Source organism: Buteo buteo, chromosome 1 (genome assembly GCF_964188355.1).
Source record: "Buteo buteo chromosome 1, bButBut1.hap1.1, whole genome shotgun sequence".
Taxonomy (NCBI): Eukaryota; Metazoa; Chordata; class Aves; order Accipitriformes; family Accipitridae; genus Buteo; species Buteo buteo.
Genome location: NC_134171.1, coordinates 26,486,839 through 26,512,006, shown reverse-complemented (window position 1 = coordinate 26,512,006; position 25,168 = coordinate 26,486,839). Strand labels below are relative to the sequence as shown.

General features: G+C 45.0%; 1 protein-coding gene across 5 annotated transcripts in view; it reads left to right on the top strand.

Moving 5' to 3' along the window:
• Window positions 1-25,168, top strand: part of RBM47 (RNA binding motif protein 47) — a 79,884-nt gene that overhangs the window by 12,099 nt on the left and 42,617 nt on the right. The window contains exon 1 of one of the 5 annotated variants that reach the window (XM_075024827.1): window positions 14,614-14,659. The exons of the other annotated variants lie outside the window; for them this stretch is intronic. The gene's annotated coding sequence lies outside the window, so the exon portion shown is untranslated. Of the gene's footprint in view, window positions 1-14,613; window positions 14,660-25,168 lie in introns of those variants that run through there. 5 annotated transcript variants of the gene reach the window in all.

Here is a 25,168-nt window from a genome sequence, read left to right as displayed (position 1 = left end):
CTGGAAAAGCTGATGGGGAGTCAGAAGGCTGATGGAAAGAGGGATTTGTGGGGAGTCAGAAGGCTGATGGAAATGGATTTGTGGGGATAACTCAAATGGAAGGGTCTGAGAACTGGTGGCTGAGCAGGGAGACAGCACATTTGGGAGCAGAGTCTGACATGGGGGCTGCAAATGCAGCCAGCCAGGCAGGGGGACTCAGGGTGGGAGGTAATGGCCGGAGGGAGGTAATAGTGTGAGCCTGGGGCAGTGGTGTGGGACAAGGGCAGGAGGGGGAGATGGTGCAGGTCATCCAAGGAGCCTGGACGGAGCCTGAGCTGGAGCGCTTGGGGATGTGAATCTGGGGCTTTTCCCAGCACCATCTTTCCCTTGGGAAGCTGGAAGGAGTCCCTGGCTCCTGCCTCTTCCCTCTTTCACTGCTGTTGCCAGCAAATGCCGGGCTGGGCTGCTGCCCTGCCTCTGTGATTTACTCAGTTACTTCATGGAGCAGAAGTCCATGCGGTAAATCTCATGTGCTACCCCTCCGGGTGACACATGCATCAGTAGGATGCCACATGATGGAATTTGGGGTTGGGTTTCTGTCTGCATCCCCCTAAAAATATACAGAAGCTTAGGAAACAGTGCACAGATATATCCAACTCAGAAAAAATATGAAGTGTGTAATTCAGATAGTGACAGTTTTATAGTCTGCGCAATCCTAATTTGCTTTCTGGTATGTATTATTATAGTATGATCTTGGTTTTTTGACACATTCAGTACTGTTGAGTTTTTCTGAAGGATCCTTGCCACATACCATGTCTGAAAAGGAGGGTGGTCAGTGAGCAATTTACTTTATTTTTTTCTCCTGCTGTTCAGGACGTAAATGGTTCATACTCTTGCATTGCTTTGCTCTGAGACTCTTTGGCTTTTTAATGGTGTTCATCTCTATAGCATTTAAATACTTACAAACAGTAATGAGATAATCTGTACAACAACCATTTGATATTTATTTACTAAAAAAATAGGGACACAGGATATAAATTAAGAAGTTTACCATAGTTTTGACTGTACAGTTTAGGATGCCAGGGCCAGACACAGGTGAACTTTTGTAGTTAACGGTTGTCTTCACTGAAAAATGTGCTTTAGGGTTGACAAGCTTTAGCTATAGATTTATGTCAAGCTAAGAGATTATTTTGGGTGTGCAGAAATAAACATATGCAAATAAGTTGAGGTGTTATTTCCACATTTTTGAAATAATGCAACCACATTTTTTTCTTTAGAATGACATTTCGTTCAAAAATTTGACCAAATTTAACAATAAAAATGGGGTAGAGAATCCAGAAATTAAATGTTTGCCTTGGGGCAAAAAAATTGTCTCTTTTTTTTTTATTGCACTTCAGCTAGCAGTATGACTCAGTTGCACTGCTCGCCTTATGACTGTTTTCCAGAAAACTTAGTTTTTCTTAAGATCCACATTTTCAAAGTGTGTTTCTCAGTGAGTTCACTTGCAGCTCTAAGAGGTCTTTGCTTCTGCAAGCAAATTGCAGACCAGAAAATGTTCCCACATGAAAATAAGGAACATGCAGTCAGTGACCATCTATACAAAGCTTGGTTTAAATGACTTGGCCAGTGATACACAGGATCCATGTGCAGAGCGAGGACAGAAAGCAGTAACCAAGAGCCTGTTTATCTGCCTTAGCTAGGAGTTCCCCTTTCTCACAGTGCATCAGGCGCCGCGTCACCTCTGATGTCTCCAGGAGAGTGGTGGCAACAGCAGCCACCATCGGTGCCTGAACCCAGCTTGTCTGCTGGACCACCCTCTCCACTGCACGGCAAGCAAAGGAGGCCACCATCTCCTGTGAGGGTCTGGAGCAGTGCGGGATGCAATTTGCAGCACCCAGCTTCCAAATATCAGGTGCTCCAGGGGACCTCTGGCACTTCTGAGGGGGAGCAGCACATTGCAGTGCTTGCTTTCCCATGCACGGGTCTGCAGGATCCGTCCAGACCCGGGCTGGCACCTTCACCTAGTGAAACATGGGGATGAGGACAGTGGTACCGCCTGTCAGGTTGGAGGGTACCCAGGGAAAGCACTGTGATGCTTCAGTCCCTTCTGGAGCGGAGAGCCTGTGTCAGGGTGTGCGCCCAGGGGCAAGCAGCTGGGGTGGAGAGATGCCGTCCCCCTGCCACTGCATAGCCAGGGAGCTGCAGGGCCAGGAGGAGAACCCTCAAGAAGAGGCATCCTCGCCACCAACGGCTGATTAGGTTTGGGGCTGGGGAGGTGGAATTGTGGGATGTCGTTTCTGCACCTTGTCCCTTTTCTGTGTTTTATCCACATTCCTGCACCTCTGTGTGGTAAAAGAGGTAGGAGTGAACACTGGCTTCTCGTGGGTGGGAGTCACCCACGCTGTGAACTGCACTGGCTTAGGGGCTGGTTTCAGGATGGTTCTGGACTCAATGGTCCCACATGCATCCCTGCTGGTAGGCTGGTGACCCTGGCCCAGCAGGGCAGGTGACCGGTGTCTTGCAGGGGTAGCCTTTTTCACTGACACTGTTGCGGCTGGAAAAACAGCCTGTGGAAAAGATAAATGAGGCTGGTGTCCTTAGCATGATAAGAAAAGATAGGAGGATAAAGAAGGAAGACATTATGGAAGACAAATAGTGAGGAGAGTGCTGAGGACTGGGACATTACCTTTGCTAGGTGTCCTAGCATTAGACATTTCCTCACTTAGGGAAAACATCCAGCATGGCTCTGACCGCCACTTTACATCTCTAGAAGAGATCTGTTTAATAAAAGTGGTTTTTAAAAGCAGGAGTCAAATGTAGCAATCTACCCTGTGTTGCTAGGGTGTTTGGCTCTCCTTTTCCTGATGGATGATAATTGCAAGTGATAGTTACCTGAAGTTAAGCTGTTTTCAGGTGAGGAACAGGAGATTGGTAGGAGACTGAGATGATGGGACTGTGGCTTTGGAGGTATCCACCACATCGTGCTGTCTCTCTGCTTTGGACTTTGCCTTCAGACAGGTTAGGGCTGAGGCACAGCTGTGCAAGGGGGCTGCTTCTCCTCCCCTAGGGCCATCCCAAAAGCCTCTGTGACTTGAAGGATCAGAGCCTGAATGCATTAAATGTCCCAGACAGCATGAACTAGCAAAGATTCAGTTCTTTTAATATATTGTTCTAAAGCAGAAGTGGACAAACGAAAGATGCCTGTTGCACTGGGTACCGCAGACACCAGTGGGAAAGGCAGCCCCTGGTCAATCAGCTTGAGATCCAGAGTCAGAAATAAAGCACGCAGAGCAACCTCCCTCATGCATAGCAAGTGGCTGAAGGTAAGGACAAAACCTCCTGTCCTGAGTGGGCTGAAATGCGGTGGATCATGCTGCAGCCTTCACTGAGCAAGCCCAAGTTGTGAACATGCTTATGAAAACTAGTGGGTGGATGATTCACAGAGAAAAGGACCCCCCCAAAAAAGCAAAAGAAGAGTTTGCACCCTTCTAATAGGGAACACAGCATTTAAACTCTTCTCCTAACCCAGCGTGGTAGCAGTATATTCCCTTTCACGTGCCTGCTCATTGGCACTTTCCCTGTTCTTCTGCAAGGTCACCGGTTTTGAGGAGGATCTGCAATGCATTACGATAGCTTTATAACACATGATGGTAACTTTCCAAGAAATGCAGGACTGTCATTATCATTTCATGTCTGTCCATCCTTCTGTTCATTTAATGGGATGATCATAGAGAATGCAAGCCACCCTCTTTTCATCTTCAAAGCTTTGGTCAGGTCTGCAGTGTAAGCGTTGGCTGGCCCAGCTGTGTTGGCCAGATTATATTTAATTCCTTCTTCTCCTTGAGCTTCCCGCCTGCTTTCCCACACCAGCAAAACAAGGGGTCATACCTGACCACCTTACCAGGAAAAGCTCCTCATCTGCTGACCAGATTTTGCCCATACAGGCTGTATGTAGAGTGTGCTGGTACAACATACAGGGAAAAGACAGCCTGAATTTTGTGTGAGCCACGGCAGCTTGCAGTAGTGACCACCCAGCAGCAGCTCACAGCCACCTTGGCTGTCTAATGGTGGCAAGGAGAGCCTGTGTCTGCACTGGTTATGCCTAATTACTTGAAACTGGTGAAAATCAGCACGTGGTTTTCTGGCTTTCAAAGCTGAATTGGCATCAACCCCCTTGGAGATAACACACATTATTATTGTTGTACTTGAGCAGGTTTTTTTTGCCTTTGTATTCTCTCTCTCTGTTCAGACTTTGATTTAATATTCCTTCTCTCCCTCTGCTTTGGTTACTCTGTGTCTTAGTGGTTAGAGATTTCCTGCCCGTATATTGAAAGTTTTTAATGAAGAATTTCAGCAACACTCAGAGTTACCAGTAAAAGCCCTCTGCAGATTTTGACAGAAAAAGGAGTTATATGAAATTACTTCTAATCTCTTTATCCTTGTCACACCACTCTGCTATGCAGTAATACACCAAAGAATTTCCAGAAAGCAAAGGTTGGCGACTTACAATGCCTACTGACTTGGTTGAAAAAATAAATAATAAAGGAATTGGGAGGTGAATTCAATCTGCTGCTGTGTTAGCTGGGGGACAAAGGAGGGGAAAAGTGGAGAGACAAGGCTGGAAAAAGTAAATGATTTCTCAGTTTAATTTAAAAATAAAATAAAACCTTGAGGCCAAGCAAGCCATTTCCCTCAAAAGTTTAGATCATGTTCTGAAAGTTAAAAAATGAGGCGTTGTGGTTGACTTTATCACGGCACCTATCAATGGCACGTTGTTAATCCCTGTTAGAGTGGCAAAGCTGCAAAACAAATAACAGTATGTCCTTGAGTGTACCAGTTCTGTGCCTGACAGGTTTTCATTTTTCACCCCGTTGCATAATGCTGGCATGCACATACGACACGTAGCGTATGAAACTTTCTGGGTAGGGCTTGATCCTGCCTCCATTCAAGTCAAGGGCAATAGTCTTCCAGTTCTCAAAAGAGGCAAGGTCGTGGTGTGAGCTGGAGCCAACCGCAGCCCGACTGGGAAGCCAGGCAGCAATATTTTAGAGTAGGTCAGCTGTCTCCCACTCTAGTCCAATCCCACATGCCCTTGTGCAAGGACTTACCTTTTGAAATCCCATGGCACCTAATGGCTTTCACCACTTGCCTGCTGTTTTCTCAGATTTATTTCCTTAAAAGAAGAAAAAAAAAAAAAAAAAAGGAAAAAGAAACCCCAGCTATTATTTTCCCCCTGAGATACACACACGGAGGAAACAATATACTGATTTTCTTGTACTCTGTGTTTGTCAGTCTTAGCCAAGCATTGTGTGTAGGTGTTATGTGATTTTAAAAAAATAAGATTAAATGTGGGTGGGACTGAAAAATGCAGTTGCTATTATTCATCTACTTATGCTATCATACACGTGTGATCAGGCTGTGATCAGGCTGTGATCTGGTGCAGCAGCCTAGGAACCTACAGACTGCTTGAATCATCCTTTTGTAAAAGGGCCAGGAGATGTGTTATTTAATCCTTCTACTAGATCAGCAAGGTCTGTATATACTAAATTTGTATTTCATACCTACAGCCAGCATCGGTGCACACATGTGATGAAACATCAGCATAGAAATCCATACCTGTACTTTTTTTCCTTACAACATGCAAGCTCATCAGGATTCCAGCTGGGGAAAAAAATGTGTAAACAGCACAATTACCAAAAAGTGAAGAATTTGTAAAAATAAAACTATTTCTAAGTTTGGGTCAGGTTTGCAGAACAATCTGATCTGTGTAAAAATAAAAATTCCAAGGAAAATATTTCTGCTTTTCAATTTGGAGCACTTATGTGGGAATTGTAGGAAATTTTAAAGAAGCACTACAGAAAAAAAATCAAACTGAAATTGATTTTTTAATTTTGTTGAGAAAAGCAAGGAAAAAGAATCTTGGTTATTGTTTTCTCCAGGGTCAACTTGTGATAGAAAGAAAAAAGGTTGTTTACACACCTCTACTTTTGATACTTTCACCTTCCCAGAAGGAGTAAAGGTGTGGCACTGGCACTTGATGGCCAAGCCATCCTCAGCTGTTTTGAGTAGGGAGTTTTTACATGGGAGTTCAATCCTGAATGCTCTTTCAGCTCCATGGAAACTTAGCTGTGACGTACACAGACCATCCAAAAATATTAGGTATAGATCCCTTATCGTGTTTTTGCAGGCTTAACCACATTCCTGCTTCCATAGAGAGCAGTTCCTCTAGCTGCAGGCAGTATAAACTTGTTGCCGTGCTAATTATTTGATCATCTGTCTCAATATTTCCAGATGTAAAAGATTTCTTTATTTTGGTTGTTAAAGAACATTTTGGTTTTCTATCTCTGTTCCCCATTAGCTACATCTCTGCTAGTAAATTAAACGTGCCCAGAATTGCTCCCTGGCATGGAAGCTGATTGCCTCCAGAGGAGGATGCTGTCTCACCCGCCAAAACCAAATGGCTGCACTCAAGCTGTGTGTTAGGAATGATCCAGAGCTCATCCTAACCCCCAGCCTGTGCCTGGGAGAGCAGTATCTGCCCTCTGGTTTGGGTGACTGGTATTTAAATGACGTGGGTCCAAAGTGTATCAGGGGCTGTTCTGGCCCTTAAAAGGTGCAGTCAGTTTCCAGCACGCAGGAACGCTCACTGATGTGATTTAACTTGATTCACTTCTGTAGAGGTAGTTCTTACATCTCCCCCTTCCTTATTGGCACTGATCAGCACAACAGCCTTCTTTCAGAGGCTCCAAAGTCAGGTGTATACTTATTATGTCCCCAAGCAAAGTATTTACATTCAAATAAAAGTATAATTAGTGCTACCAGCATTAGCAAGTGTTCTAGAATGAGGCTGGTAGAGGAGAATGGAGCCATCAAGATAAAACCCTGGGATCCGTGGGATGTCTGCCCAGGAAGAAGCAGTGAAACGAGGCAAAATGACAGGTAGCAGCAGATGCTGATGGTGAGGGCTGCTGGCTGCTGCCGAACCCAACAGTCTCTCTGGGAATAAAGCCAAGAATTTCTGAGCAGGCATAAGACAAGAGTGTGTTTTCAGAGGGGGAGGAGGAGTCTGGAGGCTTTAATGGCCTATTTTTGGTGGGGTTTTTGGTAGGGAGGAAACATTTGTTCAGCACAAATATGCTGTGGATGTAAATTCCATTTTCCCTGCTCTATCCTTACTGGGGATGCTATTGCAAGCAGTTCCTTATGGGGGGAAGAAAGCAACTTCTGATTCCCATGGAAACACAAAAGAAGCCAATTTTTTATAACCAAGGCCCCCCTGGAAGGACAGGGTGGAAAGTCACTGAGAGCCGCTGACTTCCCAGCTGGTCAGTACAACAGGAATGAGACTCGGTCGCTTTCTCAGTTTAGTAGCAGACAATCCTTCTGATGAAAGTTTGGAGTTACGCTGTCCTTAGCCAGCTTTTGGTCCTATTCAGGACATGGTTTAGTGGGCATGGTTAATGGTTGGACTCGATGATCTTGAAGGTCTTTTCCAGCCTAAATGATTCTATGATTCTATGATTCTATGATTCTATTTTTATATACCTATATAGCCAATGGGCTACAGTAGTAAACCTGTAGAATAATAGAAAATACCTACATTTCCTTTACAAGAAGAATACTGGAGATCAACAATTTTAATTAAAGCTAGTTTTGCCTTCTGTATGTAGAACAAAGTCTTCTTCTGTTATGAGGCAATACTGAATTCAAGGGAGACACTTTTGTCTATGGAATATACCTGATTTAACTGTCATCTGAGACTTCTGTTTCACAGATTAATTTTGTTATCCACTCCTTTCACCCGCACGAACTAGGGTAGCATTTCAAAGAATTAACAGCAACAACTTTGTTTCTCAGTTATGTCTAGTTTAACTAACATCTAATCCTCTTAGCCTTTATACCTTCACAAACAGGGATTTGTTTGGCTAAAAACTTTTAATTAGGCCAATCACATGGAGCAGGTATTTAACAACCCCAAGGCAAACCCGTTTCAGACATCAGAGGTGTCTCACCACCAGATTGGGAGAGCTAATTCTAGGAGCCCTTTCCTGCAGGCTGCAGAACTTGAATAACAGGGTTGGTGAGCGGCTGGCACCCAGTTTTTCTACATAAGTGGGCAGCATTCTTTAATGGTAACTTGCCAGCTCCAGTCGTTGTTTCGCGATCCTTCGCTAGCCCCCAATCTCTGCTCTCAATCCCAAGCAGCCCCTCAGTTTGTGCTTGCACAAGTCAGTCCAGCTCTGAAGACAGCCAAGGATCTTCTCATGGGTTTGGTAGGACTGCTGAAGACCTGGCAGGTCACTGGAACAAATAATTATGTTAAGCAGACCGAGAGAGGACTGAACCTGCTGAACTTTTGATCTTAGTAATTTGAATCCAGAAGAAAGGCTACTCGAGCAGCATACGGGTCCTAACCCAGGAGGCACGGCGTCACTGCTGCGGGGCAGGCGAGGCTGGGCAGGGAACGCCGATGCCCGTGGTGCCTGTGCTCCTGTGGTGCGTGAAATCAAATGAGAAAAGGAGTGGCTAACACAAAGCGGAGGAATGGACGCCAGTAAAAAAGCAGGAGTGAATGCTTGTGTAATATACCAAGCGTGTAATTATTAACTCGAGACTAGCTCTGCCACAGGGCCAGGGCCACGGCCGTGCAAAGCCCACCTGTGGGCGTACGTAAGCAATTCTCCAGTCCAGGCTGTTTCTCCAGCCCGCTCTCTGGACAGGAATCCTGTGGAGCATTTAGCGCTGCCCCTCGGGCAGGTCTCTGGGGAAACGAGCAATATGGTGATTGCCTGAGACTGGAAGGGAAGACTGTGAGTGGTGGCTAGCAGGGGTCTCACTTCGTTGCACTTTTCCAGCTGTAGAATCTTCCTCTGCTGTGTCTGTCACCACAGAGTTTTCAAAACACCCGTGCCAGTACCAGTGACACTGACCAAGAGTCACCCCCATCAAGGGTGCTGCCGTGGAGTTATTTTTGGCCTCTGTTCTTATCTTTGGAACATCTCAAAACATAGTAGAAAGAAATAAGTAAGTAATTGAGAAATAACATCTGCATCTTCTCTTTAAAGTTGCAGAGAGGCGAGCCTTCAGCATCTACCACTTTCAGCCCTGACTTTGCAACATACTCAGAGCTTGCCTAGGCATCAGCTTTAACAGATTGCCAATTACCCTGAGGTATTTGATACATTTGTCCCCACATTCTCCACATATTCGTTCCTGGCTCCAGCTGCTCCTCTTTAGGATGCCAGTGCTAACTCTCAGAGCTGCCGGGTGGCCCTTTGTCAGCAGGGGAGCAGATGCCTGGAAGGTTTGCCTGGTTAGCAGGGCATGAGGTGCTCTTGGGATGCCTTAGCACACACAGAGAACTGCCAGGAATACAGCTGGCCAAGCTGGTTTTTACAGATGTGTTATGATGAGCTGCCCCTGCTGTAAACAATTAAAAAAAGCCCTCCCATCCCAGTACAGGAGGAAAAGCAGATACCCTGTATTTGCACGTGCACTATGTGGTTATCTGCTTTAAACCTACTTGGTCACGTTCTAGCTAGACGTAAAATCAGTTTTTAAAGCCAATCATTCTGATGAGTGGATGTAAAATCAATTGAAAGTATGTTGCCTGAACAAGACCTGTGTGATCAGGCAGAATTTCCATTACAGACCACTTACTGAGAGAAGTTAAAATAGCAAAAACATGAAGTATTAGAAGTTGTTCCTTAGAAAGCCAGCTTTTAAAAAGTCCACTGTCTGAGCTCATCCTGAACTTCTGACTTTCAGAGGGCGACTGAAAATCTCACAGAGTCCAGTCGGTTGGGTTATTTATCTCAGTAGTGTCACATGCAGGCATTTGCAAATAACAGTAAGTTTATGAGTGCTCACAATGTTGATTATGTTCATATCATTAAAAAATCTGTTTTCTGGCTGACTCTTACAGCTAACTGAAAGCAAGCCATAAGCGAAATGAAAATGTGGCAGAATGATGTGATGGAAGGGAGACATAATGTCAGGTAGTATAATTAAAAGCTAGTGAGTGCATGTAAATAATGAGGGGATCTTAGTTTTAATAGCCCAAGTTCGGTACACCAAGTAAAGCAAAATCTTTGCTACTTCACTGAGTACCAAGATGAGAGCAATTGTGGGAATTCAGCCCTCCCACACTGGTGATTAAGTATTTGGGATCACTGGCCCACGCTGAGCTTTGCGTGACTGTTACAGTCAGTACGTTCAATGTCCAGCCAGTGAGCGTGGGGTGAAGTGTTGCAGTGAGGATGTGCAAGGAGCCTGGGCAACAAGAACATTTTAGTAAATTCCCTAATACCTTGGGAACGAGCAACTAAAACATACGTGTGATACTCAGCTTCTGGCTGAGTAGGCTTAGGCTCAGGCGGAGACCACCGTCGGGGTCAGTTTGATTCAGGTCTATAAAATCCCAGGTGGTGAGGAGGGGGGGTCGGGGGGTGAGCTGCTCACTGTCTCTTCCAGTGCAGGAGGTAGCGACTGTTAAGGCAAAGCTGTAGGAGCTGTTTTCAGAACAGAAGGAGATACTTCTTCATGCAGCAAATACTAGATCTGTGAAACTCTTTGCCAAAGAGTGTGTTAATTGCAGCAGGTTTTGCAGGCATTCAAGGGAAAACTGGGCAAGTACTTGGAAGAGAGGTCCACCACTGGGCAAACTATATCAGGCTCAAGGAGTCCCCTGAGCTGAAAATGGTTGGAGGCTAGAAGAGGGCTTGCAGGAAAGATCACATAAGTTCATCCTGCTCTTGCTGTTCTGCAGGGGTCAGTTCGTAGTCACTGCTGCAGACAGGATACCGGGCTACATAAGCCCTGAAAATCTGAAGTAATAACACTGTTCTTTTCTTTGGATAGTGAACAATTTTTGTACTGGTTTTCTGATGTGTAGATGAATTCAAGGTGCTCTGTCTTCCCACCTGTGCCTGAGCTGGAGGGGAGAGCACTGCAGGGAGCAGCGGTACCACAGTACCTGTGGGGAAGTAGGTCCCTCCCTCAGCTCTCTCTCTCCCTCTATACCATGGCTATAGGTACCAGATGCAGAGGAAGACAGTAGGGCTCAGTGGCAGGAGCATTGCATGATGGTGGATGTTGGCTGGGGGTCCAGTAACATGCAGACTAAGTTCTTTGAAGCCACGCTACCCACATGTGCTGTAGTGCTCCCAGTTGTTTATGCTAGGAAGGTTTTTTAACCCTGTTAAACTAGCCTGACAAGATTGACTTAGCCGAGAGCACCTTCTTCTCTGTGTCCTCTACCCTTTTTGTCCCTCTTTCTCTGCATGAGAAGACTCAGAACTGAGCTCTGTGCTTTCTTTTATGAAACTAAAATAATTTATGCAAAGTTTCTGGATTAACAAATGACCCCGAGTTCTTCCTTTATCCTCTAAATAAGTAAAACACCCATCACAGCAATACAGCAAAACTTGTATTGCCCTTGTGCTTGAGAACATATAGCAGGAAACATGAAACTCAGTAGTTTAAATTAACTTGCTTATCTTCAGACCACCAGAAAAAAAAAGCGCATTATTTATCCCCCTCTATTATACTGCAGCATTGATGAGCACTTTGTTAAAGCATATTACATGAATGCAATTCCATTGCCTTAAAGTCTGAAGCTGTGAGAAGGAGAGATTCTGACCAGCTGATTCTGGCCCACTATATTTTGTAGGTTTATAATCTGAGTTCTGATGTGACACAGTTCAAGCAATATAAGTTATGAAATCAGAAGAAAATCACTCTGATATTCCTATTGCTCAGGATTTTAAAAATTATTTAAATTGAAGAAAAATAAATTTTTAAAAATAAATAATTTTTCAAAAATATTTTAAAATAATTTTTACAAAGCAACAAAAGTGATACTGCAGATTTTGTGCACACACACATGCACAAAAGCATGAGAATTGTGTCAAATATGTGCACAAGTGCATGTCGTCATAAGGTGTGAGTTTCTTTTCTGTGGCTGCAGGAAGTTAGGGCATGTTTTCATATGGACTTTTTTTTGAGATCTCTACATATCTGTGCTGCCTGGGATACAGGCTTTTATAAAAAATTTTATAAATGGTATCTGCTTTTTTTAAGTTGTATTAACTGCTATAGGATTTTTAGGTTTTGTCTCAGAGGCGATAAAGCAACTTACTCCTGATATTAGTCACATTTCTTAAAGCTCTACTGTGAAGCCCTCAGATGATAAGCATGGTATAAGAACATATCTGAAATTGTACAGCTACCTTGACTGTAGAGGAATTATGCTAATTTGGTTTAACAAAGAATGCAGACTCATTAGGTTAAAAGAAGTTGTCTCAAATCATAATCTGATATCCCAGACAACTCGGTGGATTCTGACTGATACGTTAATTTGCATGACTGGGCACTGTATCATTTTTCTTTAGGTTAGAAATGCAGGCATTTAACTTGGATATTGCTGCAGCATCTCAGTTGCAAGGCAAAAAAAGACCTTGGAGGCACAGGTTTCTAAAAGAATGTCACCAATAATATGAAAGGGCTGAATCCTCTTTTTGAGCAACTGCCATAGTCCCACCATTTCCTTCTTCACTCAACTGGAACGAAATCAGTAGAAAATTTCATTTTGAGAAATCTGTTTCCCAGGGATATGCATTTTTTAACAAGGCTGTGCAGAATTCCTTTCACCTTCTCTGGAACATCATTTATCTTCTTTCCTTCCTTGCATATAGTACTTCATGTGGGCCTACAGATGGCAAGGGAGGGATTTTAGCAGAATTAAGTCAATACAACCCCTTTGCCTCCATTTCCAGTTACAGTGTGGAAGGAACAGAGCTTCCAGGACTAAACAGATGTGTGTTGGCTTGTCCTTGGGTGTGTACGGCACCTAGGGGATGCTAACCTAAGGCATGGGACACATTAGACTATTTGCTCACTAGAAATAAATTCCCTCAGAATACCCACCACCAGCTTCTGCAGAAGCCCAGAAGCTTGTAGACCTCCTGACAACCAGCAGCATCACGAGTAGCACAGGGATGGAGGGTCCTTTTTTTTAAAGAGTGGCAATTCTTCGGTATAAATCCGTCTCTCCTTCATTTCTCCCCCTCAGAGATAATCATGGGTGGGAGATCTGCATGCCAAAGGAGCTGCAAGCTACCACTTTCTTTTATGTTCCTTAACAAAGAATGCAATCAGCAAGTTGCTAACATCCAAAATGTTACTAACACACTGTTGAAAATGAAGTTCAGCAAGTGTTAATCCCTGTGCCATTTTTTGTGAAAGATCACTGCAGGCTCTGCCACACAGTCTGCAGACTGATTCATAGCCTGGAATTTCAGGCTCACACACGGTGTGACCCCAGAGGCTTATATTCATGACTGCTCTGCCTGGTGCATGTTTTTTGTGGGCTTAGCACCATAAAAAAATGTTGATTGACACTGATCATTTACGTAACTGCAAGCAAATGAAATTGTATTCAAACTATCAATAAAGTGACATCAGCCAAGAACTAGAAATGGTCTCAGTAACTGGGATTTAATCAGTAAGGGAACTGTAGCATCCATCGTAATAGCATCCAAGAATCAAATGTGCACGTGAAGAGTAGCAGCAAGCCCAAAAGGTGCAATTTTTCTTCCCCTGTGCTTCTATTTGTTTATTTTTACTGGCTGAGTTGCCCTCACTTGTTTGTATCTAGGAGCGACATTGTTCCAACACGCCATTGCCTTCGTTCCTGAGAGAAGCCTGGCGTGAAGAGACAACTTACCTTTCCCCTAAATGTGCTGGGGTTACGGCTCAGCCCGGCCGGGGTGACTGGGCGCTCCCCAGCTGCCTGCCGCCCTCCCGGCATCCTCCCGGCCACGCTGGAAACCAGCGCCGGGGCGGGGGGAGGACGGCACGAGATCCTCCCCGGTGGCAGGCTCTCAAGCCCAGCTCTTGAACTGGTGCCCCAACCCAGAAATGAGCTTGCGGAGAGGAATGAGGCTGGTCAGAGGTGGTGCCGGCTGGTAGGGCAGGCTCTCGCCGGCTGCGTGCCGTAAGCTCTGCAAAAGACACTGCAGGAGCACTTCTCACCTCGGCTCAGACAGACCCGGTATCTAGCAGGAGATAATTTATTATTTTTAGTGAAGCCAATACAAGTGACAAATAGGAAATTTGCAGACACAGCCTTGGCTGGCCCCAACCCAAACACAGCAGAGATGTTGCTCTTTGTTGCGTTGGATCTGTTCTCGCCCTCCACAGTTCTTCACTTTTGAGCAGTCATGCATCCCTACTTCCTACCTGAGCAACGGGTGAGGGTATGGAAACACTATTTGTGATCTAGATCCTTCTTTTATTTTAATAATGAAATAGACGAGAGCTTTCTGACTTTTCCTAGGATGAATGGTGCTTGCTGCTGGTACTCTTGGAGACAGTGCTGTACTTTAATAAGAAGAAAAATCTTTAGAAGTGGCTAAGATACTCCGTTTCCCAAGCATAGCCATCCCTACATTTTTAACAAGTAGCCAGCTAATGTGTGAGATCAGATAAATGCGTCCTATGTCTCAAAATGCTCCCAGTAACCTTAGTGAAACCAAGTATTTTTTTTAATTTCTAACTTTAATCATTTCACACTGTGTTCTCCTTCAGAGCTGACTGTATATCAAAGGAGGTGAAAACACTATGTGAAAATACTTCAGCAGCTGAGCTGGGATTCCTTCAAGGGAAAGGCTGTGCAAGCGTAAGCCATTAATAGCATTTAAAAGCCCACGAGTATGTAACTGTAATATGAAACACTGACTATCACTGCAACATGCTTCAGGATTATTCTAAAACACCAATCAAGTTTGGGTTTAGATTCAGGTGATAAGTTGCGAAAGAAAAAGGAGAGTACAATCAATCATGAAAAAATCCTGTTTTCAGGTTTGCAATACCACTCTCACACTTCTCGACATTGCCAGACTGCTAATGGTTTGTCTGGTTTTGGAATCTGGTATTTTATTAGTGTTGGGTGACTCTTAGACAGCCACCTAGCAATCTTTCCTAAGGCATCTTTTAAGACCTTTCTCATAATCCGGTGACAATTGGAGTGTTGGTAATTGTTAAAATATGATTTGTCATCTCTCTTCACAATGGTCTGTAACATCCATTTATTTCTCTGAATGTATGTTATTACAGAACAGTGGTTGCCATACTTCTATTCCCCTATGTTTACAGAACAAAAAAATCTAGCTGTCCATGACTGATGTGCACTACCATAAAAATGACCCAACTAGGAGTTCACAACACAGGCAAAACTTCAATACTCTTCAATATCCACATGGAAGAAACAGAGCTGTGTTGAATCAAATGCATCCTTTCATTTCAGGTGTTTAAATTCTCATTGGTCAGGGGAACATTTTGAATCTACAAAGCCAAAGATCTGGCTCTGGTACAGATGCAGCTCAACTCAATTGCAAACTGTTGTCCTCAGAGAGGTTTTGTTCTAAGCAGAAGTCCTGCAAGAACAAGCTGGTCCTGAGAGTCCCTCTATCTTGTGCAAAGGTTAGTGAGAGCAAACTGTGTAATTCCAGTTTTAACATAAATCAAATCTAAGCCTCAAATCTGAATTGTAGCCTGCAGGTAAGCTGGACTGAGACCCAACCACAAATAGCTGCACCTGTGCTTAAAAATAGACAGCACTTTTTTTTCACTGAAATACATGTATCCAACAGCTCCTGATTTCATAGTAATGAGCAGAGCTGGGTTCTGTATGTCAGCTCTCAAAATAGTGTGTCTGCCTAAGCTGGAGGGTTACAATTTGAATTTTGCAAAATCCAGTGAAAGGTTCCTGAATTCTAAAAACATGTAGGAACAAGATGGATTTTATAACTTGGGAGTTTGAATCAGGATTTTTTCCACTAGCCATGCTGCGAGCCTCAGGATAGCCGGATTGCAGATCAGGTTGCCACGGATCTCAGAAAATGCATTGATATGCTTGCCAGAGTAGGCATTACAGATTTTCTCTTAAATCATTCCTTTGCATGGAAAAACAGATCTACTTTGAGCATTAATGGAAGCTCTAAAAAATAGAAATACCATAAAACTACTCTGGGAAACATATGCTGGCTGAATGCTGTGGTTTTCTGGTACAGAACATTGTGTTACCCAGTTCTCCAGCTTTCATACAATGGTTGGGAACACTACAAGCATAAAGTATTCCTGGTTGTGTGTGCATGGGAGTAAATGATATCTGGTTTTAGCCCTTACATAGGAAAAAAAACAAGTTTAGCAACATATTTTATCTGCACATGTGATGTAGCCACTGTGGAGAGGGTATTGCTGGTTCTCCTAGGCTCCTTTTATGTGAAGATTTTTAATAAGTAAGAAAATCTGCCTGGGGCTATTTTTATCACAAACAGGAAAAAGGTTTGTCGTTTCATTTTTTCTTTCTGAACCGTTACCCTTCCAGTTCCTACTCCTCCTTTCATCCCTGCCCCAGGACCAGCTCCACCACACAAGTAGTTTTGGCCCTAACCTCCCTGTTTTTCTGCGGTCGGGCTCTGTTGCGCTGTCACCTCCAACACTTCCCTCTGCTCTTGAGGCGAACTCCATCTCTTTCACCTTTGTGCCAGCATGGCTTCCAGCAGCCAGCACAGTGGTGCCAAATGCCTGGGTTGAAAGCAGATGACCCACCAATTCTTCCTTCACCCAGGGACTGGCAGTCCTTTTGGATATATCCTTTCAGTACACTATTATTTTACCTGACTCATTCACATTTCTTTAGAGCCAGCATTTGTAAATTCTGTATTTACTGCTTCTGCTTTCCAATTCAAACCTCATTTTCTCCTTGTAGATCATACATTTTCTCCCTTCTCACAAGCATTGCTATGTCTGATTAGTTGTCCCTCCAAAACACCTTACCTCACCCCAGCAGCTGGGTTGCGCCATCCTATTTTTCCTTTCCCTTCAGAAATTAGGGATTTTCTCTCATCTCTTCTACACACAAGATGCTTTCCAGCTCTGCCCCACCTTCCTTTCCAGCTGTCACCTGCCCTATAAGGAGTTCACAACTCCTGTTCCTCCTGAACCACGCCTGTTCATCTCTGTGATTCTCTATTAACTTCTTTCCAGACAATTACGAAGTCCCTGACTCCGTCCCAAGCATCCTCAGTCTTCCTCGCATTTTTGTGGTTGCCCATCGAGCTCCAGCCATGTCTTAGCCATGCTGCTGCCTCTAGGCACCTTCAAGGTGTTTCTGTTTCAGGAAGCCTCCCTCTACCTTGGGGTTCCCCCAAAAGAGAGGAGTGAGAGGCAGCTGGACGCCTCTCAGGGGTAGACGATAGAAAAACCACAAAGCAAGTGGTCCACTGTGTGGATCAGCCCTTCAGACCTTCATCCCACTCATGTAAAATGTCATTTCTTGTGCCTTGAATTTGGTGATGAGGTGGACATGCTGTAAAAAGCATCTGTGTACTGAAGCTGAGGGATGGTTTTGGTTGCGTGGAGATAATTAAGCAGTAAATAATAGCTTCCAAATAAAGTACAGTCCTGAGGAACTGGCCTTACAGAGATCTGTATCAATGTCTCCTCCGAGATTGTCAGCAAAGCAAATAAGAACAAAAAATATTTCATTCATCTGCTTGGCAGTATCTGCCGGAAAGGCTGATTCAGTCCCAGCTTTTCCATTCAGCTATAAAATGTCTGTATGTATTATCTTCTTAAGTATTATTTTTAAATAGAAACTTTACTTATCTCCTGGGGTTCATTCAAAGCAACTAGCTGCACTTGTGGAGTCTGATGAAGATGTTTCATGTCATCAAATGTTAGGCACTGAATTATATGGCAAATATCTGCCCAAATTTAACATAAGGCACTAAGGACAGTGCTAAGAAGACTGTTCATTGCTAAAATAGCTACAGGCTAGTTTCAGTTCCAATGTTAAAGCCCAAGAAAGTAGTATTAAGGCATTGTTAGCAACACGTGTATACTCTTTTATTAGACATTCTTACTTTTTACAGCTCCACATACCCAGTCAGATGTCCCAAAGCATTGTAAAACCTAGTGTGTCTTGATAGAAAGATATATAATGGATAGATAAATAGATAGATATAGGCAGACAGCCCATAGATGCTGATTCAAGTACTCTCACAATTTTATTCTTATCTTAAAGGAACTACAGGGAAATAAAATGTCATGTACCGAGCTGTGGCTTGTAATTATTTAATTCATATGCATAATAAGTGTATTTAACCAAGTAATTAAAAATATCTTCACTGAAATGTAAGTGGAAGAAGTCTTTCTTCCTAGTAATACCCCTTTAAAGGAGGAAATTAGTAAAACCACTATATTCATATTAGGGTTGTTTAATTTTTCAAACTTTTACATTTTCTAAGCAACTGTCACAGAACTCTCTAAATACTTTATTCTAGTATATTTTCCACCTGCCTTTTATGTCTGGCAGCACATTTGTGTGGCAAATAGCACCCGCCGCTAGGGACTCTTTGCGGACCCTGTCTGGCTGCTGCAGGTCACTTGGCGCTTGGGTAGCCCGGTGCTCTGGGTTGGCGTTTGCAGTGCTTGAGCACTGTCTGAGAGATAGAGGCTGCCACGCCAACCTCCCTGGGAAAAGGTCTGATTTATAAAATCACTCCGCTCTTTGCAGCTCCACTTGTGACACCGATGCCCGGGGAATCTCTGGGGCACTGTTTTTAGCTCAGGCTTATTTTGGTGCCTAAAGTGAGAGGCAGGCTCTTCTAAAAATGTGTTTCAACACACTGTGTTTTTCTCCCTGAAGAAGTAATAATTTCCCGCTGCAGTTGAAAAGCTCTCCAGCTTCGCCAGGGTACCTTTCTGTTGCGCTCATCTACACGCCAATGTGCTACAGACACTGCTACGTGCACCCAGTGCCATCCCAATGGCAGGCCAGAGCAGACGTGCCTGCCAGGCACTCCTGGTGCCGCGGGCGCTCCTGGGGGCATCTCCCCCCAGACCACTGTCAACCTGCCCGTTCGCTCCTCCGCTCCTGGTCTGCACAGGCGGACACGAGGGACCAGGGACATGGCGGGGACATTGCTCAAGCATCCAAACCACACAGCCCCCCCAGTTGCCCGGTGAGGATCCTGACTAAACCAGCACTGTCGAAGCCCAAGCCTGAGATTCTCCCTGTTCAGTAATTGTCACGTCGGGGAAATCCCAGAAGCAGCTTAGCTGCGGGACTTTTGCACTCAAATCAAACCCATGGGGAATGCACAACTGTGATTTTAAACCATCGCGTTTCCAACACAATCCTTTCCTAAATGTGACTGTGGGTGGCATCACGCAATGCAGCAATACGTGTAAAAGCAGTTGAACAGCTATGAAGAAGGGAATATTTTGAAATATTTGTCTGCAGTGTGAAGTTGCTAAATCACCAGCATACTGTGGTTGTACAAAACACAGATAAAGTCAAAATAGGCAGTTCTCAAGAAAGCTTTGGATGATAAGGGTTTGAAATATTATTTTTGCAAAAAAAAAGCTGCCCATAAGGGAGTGAGCAAGAAAGGTGGGATGGGGTGATTTGTTTCTTTTAATAAAACCTCTTCTTTTAGGGAGTTTATAGCCTGGCATTATACAATTTTCTACCAGTGTTGCCCATTTTTGCTAGCCAGGTGTTTAACAAATCAGTTCTACAGAAACTGCTTGCAAATATTCTTTCCCATCAACATTCAGTTTTTCTGTGAATCATGAGCAAGTTTTCTTACATCTCTCATGTATTTTGCAAAGTCTGTTCCCTCCAAGGGAATAGCAAAGACTGAAACTCTGCCCAGTGAAACCACTAGCAAACCAGCTCTGGGATCATCTAGTAGAGACGGTTTGTAAATAATTCCCTTGCTATCTCCTTCCTCTTATCAGCTGGAAGAGCACTTTGTCTGTCCAGTGCTGAGGACTTATTCTGCAGTAGATGAAGATCCACGGGGCATTTTGCTCTGAAATTTCAGCACAAGATACTAAGTTATGGACCGAAGGGAAGAATAGGTATGGCAAGGCTGTAGCTCTTGCACTGCTTGGCATGGCCAGGTACCATTTCCAAGAGCCCAGACACCCAGCCAAAGCCACAGCTGGAGAGGTGTCCTCATGTGTGCCACCTTCAGGCCACTGCTGAAGAGCCCTCTCAATTCACCCTTCACGTCTCTGCTATTTTCCTGTACGATAACAATCTTCCACAGCTCAGAGTGATTATTTTTCCCCTCCCACCTGTTTCTTTTGCAGCAGGCCATTGCTAGTCCTTCTGCTCCAGAGGAGGGGACATAGGTCCCGTCAGAGGCAATCAGTGCTGTTCCAGTATTTCCTGGGGAGGTGGTTTCGACACGCTGCTTAGGGATGGGTCTGAACATATTCAGATACGGGAGGTTCTTTACTGGGAATGTAAAGTTATCAGAGCTTCCACAGAAGCCCCTCTGGATCTGCCTGTACTGTTTTCCAAAGTGTTGCCATGCAGGATGAAATACAAATGCATCTGTTGAAAGAGAACTGGAACAAAATTAAACCCTGCTTAAGAAGATTCACAGAAATTTCCCCTTCTGTTACCTGATCCCCACGTTCTAGTTTTGTTGTTTGATCTATGTGTTGTTAAGACTGCTAACACTTTGTAAGTAAATTGGTGTTTCACTGAATGTGCTTTGCCCAAAAGCCTCTGAATTTTAGGTGCTTTTTCACTTTTAATATCCATATCTTTTATTTTACCTGCTCCCAAGCCAGTCTGAAGTTATACGGTGCCTGTACTAAATTAATGTTTGACTTTACAGTCTGTGCTGTACAGCCCAGCACCTCCTCCATTTGCAGTAAGTAAATACGCAAGTGTTACGCTGCCCTTGAAACCTGTGCTCTGTGACAAAGGTTGCGCACTGAGAAGAGAGTGAAATGCCAAGTTTCCCTGGGTCACAGTCCCTCCTGTCAGCCGTGCGTTAATCAGAAATCCACTGCCGGTTATCTGCGAAAGCGTGGTGCAGGGACCTTTGGACCAGGTGACACAGGGGCAGACTTGGTCTCCTGAGAAGCATCTGCCTCTTTCTGAGCCCTTGGCTGTGCAAACCTCATCTCTGAGAGCAGAAAATAAGGAGAAGCATGTTAGATTCGGGTTGGCCAGAAGCCGACCACACTTGTTTCAGGAACACTGGGAATGATACCTGCAGAGCTGACTGCAGGTGTGACCTTTGGGAAATTACTTTATCTCAGCCTACCCCAGTCTGTTGAAGAGTCAGCCAAAGGCATCAATACTTCAGGGAAATGCCTCACAACAGTACTTAATCCAGTCGTTCATGTTCGCGATTGCTTTCAGATCTAACACCCTATAAAAATTACTACTGCTAACAGTTTCTTACAAAGAAAGGTAAAACTCATTGGTTTTGGATGATTTTTGTTTGGAGGTTAATCTCTGAAAACCAGAGGAAAGGTTGCACAAGCTTGTGTGAATGAAAGACTGAGGTTTTACAAGGTGGTAGCTATACAGAGGCATGTAAGGAAGATAATTATTTTTCGTATTGCTTGTGCAACAATGAAAAAAATGTTTGGTCTCTGTTGCATTATATCAGCTTATGTACAAGGGCAGATTTAGAGGAAGGACCCATCAAATTGTCCACTGTTCTATTTGTCCAAGGCGACATGATACAACTTCAGTTGTACAATAGTACAACCATTTTTTCTCTGGTAGCTACACCTGGCAGCTGTAACCGATAACTGAGTTTATCTGAAGGCCTTTGGCCTCAGTGGGTCAATACAACACACAATTTGACTCTCTTAAGCCTGTACCAGGCTAACATGCTTTGCAGAAGTACTAGCACTGTAGAAAAGTATTTGTATAACCGTCCCATAACAGGCAGTGACCTTGTCTAAGCTGCCAGGCAAACTAAATTTGAGCTGGCTCCATAACTCGAGTACCAGCATGATGCTCTTCCACTTCCAAATCTCACCACTGCAGCCTCAGTTTCCAACCTTGCTGAAGACTGGACTGGCAGTGTCATGACATGAAACACGACAATGATAAAATGTAGATCTGATCCAGTTGAGTGGGCAGTGCTCCTCCAGAGTTTTCTGCTGAAATGCTTCTGCAACCAGGAAACGCCACGTTGCCAAAAGCAGACGGTTTCACAGAAACATGATCTCTTCCACCCAGGTTTTATTTGGCAGATTTGAGAGATCTTGAGCAGAGTCCTTATTGAAGCAGGCGAGAGAAACAGCATGGCTGGACCTCCCCCCTCTCTGGGAGCAGCTCTTGATAGCAGGTGGAGCAAGACTGCTAGAAGCAGTGTCTGCTCCCCAGAGCTGGTTAGGCAGGGTCTTTAGTGCAGATAAGCTCTTTCAGATAAGACCCCTTTTTCTGCCTGGGGGTCTCAGAGGTGATAGCCACAGCTGAGACTCCAAGCAGCTCTGTGGAATAGCAGGTTGTTATTATTTCCACTTACAGCTGGGGGATCAGCAAGGCACCGAGAGGCTAATGTGATGTGGCAAGTGTCCTGCCACAAGCCTGAGAAGCTGGCAGCAGAAGATGGGTCTCTCCCTCCCCTGTGTGTTCATCACCGAGCTCTTCCTTACAGGTTGGGAGCAGATGCTGTAAAGCAGCTGTGAGGGTTTTTTATCTAGAGGGAGTACAAGTTGATGGCTGGGAATTAATAAGGCTTATGCAAAAGGCATTGCCAGGTCTTGCAGTTGTCCTACAGCAGCAGGATTGTGTCTAGCAGCTGTAGGGAAGTCTGTATGCCTTCTCTGCTCCTGCCAGCAGCCTCTCCTACCAGGGAGTCACCGGCTGTCGCCACGGTGGCCTTAAATACCGAATCTGTGAGAGACTCCCCTTCTGCCCCTCCTTTTCCAGGCAAAAGGGGAGGGGAAGGGAGGGGAGTGAGGACCATCAGGAGGGAACACAACACCTGAAAGCACCCACAGCAAATGGTGGCACCTTGGAGAGCTGAGCAGGCTCGTGTGCGTTGGGTGCGCTGGGCACGCCGCACGGGCTGCAGCCGCAGGGCTCGTGCTGCGGCAGCGGCCGGCCACGCATCGGCCCCTGCGGGCTTGCCCTGAGCCCTGGGCTCTGAGGAAACCCCCTCGGCAGTCCTGGCTCAGGGAAGGCACTCCTGCTTTTGGTGACACATCTGCTCGCGTCCAGCCGCAGCCCGTTGCCGCACCGACAGTGTCACACGTGCGTGCCGGCTGGCGAGCTGGACGCAGCTGTGCCCCTGGCCCCCCGTGAGGACACTGCAGTGTGCCCAGCCGGCAGAGGAAGCCTCTCCGAACGGACCGGACTCATCTGGTGTCCCTCCACACAGCATCACTGAACGTGGGCAACCCCATCCCTGTGCGAGGCCACACAAGATCCAGATCAACAGCAAGCCCAGCACACGGACATGCTCCTTGTTGCACTAAGTGGCAGGTTTTAATAGCTAATCTGAGCTAATCTTTAGTAGCTAGAGCAGCTGGTGATGTAGATTTTCTCCTCAAACACGTGCATTAAAGAATGTACTGCTCAAGTCCGGGATCCTAGACTAGACAAAATGAATCACTCTTCCCCAAACCAGGACTGAAAGGCCACGACAGACAAGGCAGTATCACAAAACCACACACAGCATAGCCTCGATTTTCCTGTTGCTCCTCCATGAGTGCACATCTGTGTACCAGGCCCATAAAGGGTCTCCCAGGTTGGGAGCAGCCACCGAGTCCCAGCATCCGAGTCCTTCCCAAGCTAGGCAGCTGTCCTCTCCTCCTCAGGGAGCAGCAGCGGCACCTTGTCAACGCCGTGCTCGGCTGCCAGCCCATTTCGGCTGCCCTCTGCTTGTAATTGTTAACTTGCTGGGAATGGGAAAGCTCCGGTTAGCACAGGTAGAGCTTTAACTCCGAGGCACTCCCGAGAAGCTGAGACGCAGGAGCAGAGCTTCTACCCGCAAGGTAAAATGTCACAGATTGCCTTGGCCATTTCCTTGCCCCATTTTTGTGTTTAACCTCCCTTTGCGTTATTTTATGATGCAGTTTCAGGTCTTTTTGTTGTCATTTTGAAGTTTTAGCTGTCATTTGAATGACTGCTCCTTTATGCCAAAGATTTATTTGCAAATTTATGTACTCCCATAATTTAAGCATTCCCTCTCAGCTTTCAGCCAGACACGCCTAGGCTTGCACGCAGACTTAGAACAATACGGAGAAAGGTTATCATGACTTACCTGCCACAAATTATCTATTAATAGCACTATTTTTGTACCTTTTTTTTTTCCCCCCTTCGTGGCATGCTTTCCCTATGTTCCCCCTCTTAGCAGGTTTCCCTTTTTTGCTGTGCTTTGTTTTCCCTGTGGAGGACAGAGCAGGTAGAAGAGAGGCGACCTTTTTGGCACTGGCTCTGCCCCCGTGGCCCCGGCGCTGCCTTCCCCACGGGGTGTTTGCAGGGAGGGTGGGACAGCAGGCTGCTCACAGCCTGGTAAAACATTGACCCGCGTAGGCAGCCGAGGCTGCGGAGGCACTGGGCTGCCCAGGGAGGCAGGCAGCAGGAGCCCAGCGGCAGCCAGCACCCACGGGAGCACGCCAGCTTCTCCCCAGGTACCATTTTCAGCTTCGATTTTCCTAGCTTTGAGAGGCAGAAGGGCGACGGCGCCCAGTTAAAAGGTTTGCCAGAGGTTCGCTCCCTAAAAGTCGGAAGAGGAGTTAGCAGCGCTGTTTTGCAGTTTGCTTGCGTCAACTGTAGTTGACTGCACGGTGTCATCTAGATCACGGGTTGATTAACCCCTGCTTGATTAGCTAGTTGGTTTGATTTTGTTGTATCTTCAAAACAAACAAAAAAAATTAATGCACACTTGCATTTGAAAACTTCATGGTTTTCTAATAATACTCAAAACAGCTGGCTTCTGCTCATCTAACTGAAGACTAGGAACAGGAGTCAGAGTTTCTAATGAAAATGTGTAATCCAATTATTGCAACAGGGATGAGGGTAGTGACTCATGCTGAAAAACGCTTGCTGATTTTTGAACGAGCTTTGCAAAAATATTCAAAGTGACTAATTTTTTCAATATTTTTTCCATGTTCCAAGACAGTAGACACAGAAAAAATACCCAGATTTAAGTTCCGAGTATGCATATGCCACTGAGGGAGGTGAAGCTGAATAGATTCAAATAATTGTTTTAAGTTTGCCAAGGGACTGAAAGTTTCTGCCACATGGTGGAAGCTGACTCGTTCATGCAGGAACCACCCTCCGTGTGTGCTTTGCTAATCTGGATGTGTCTTTATATAAGTACATGTGGTGACTCCCCCAAAATTA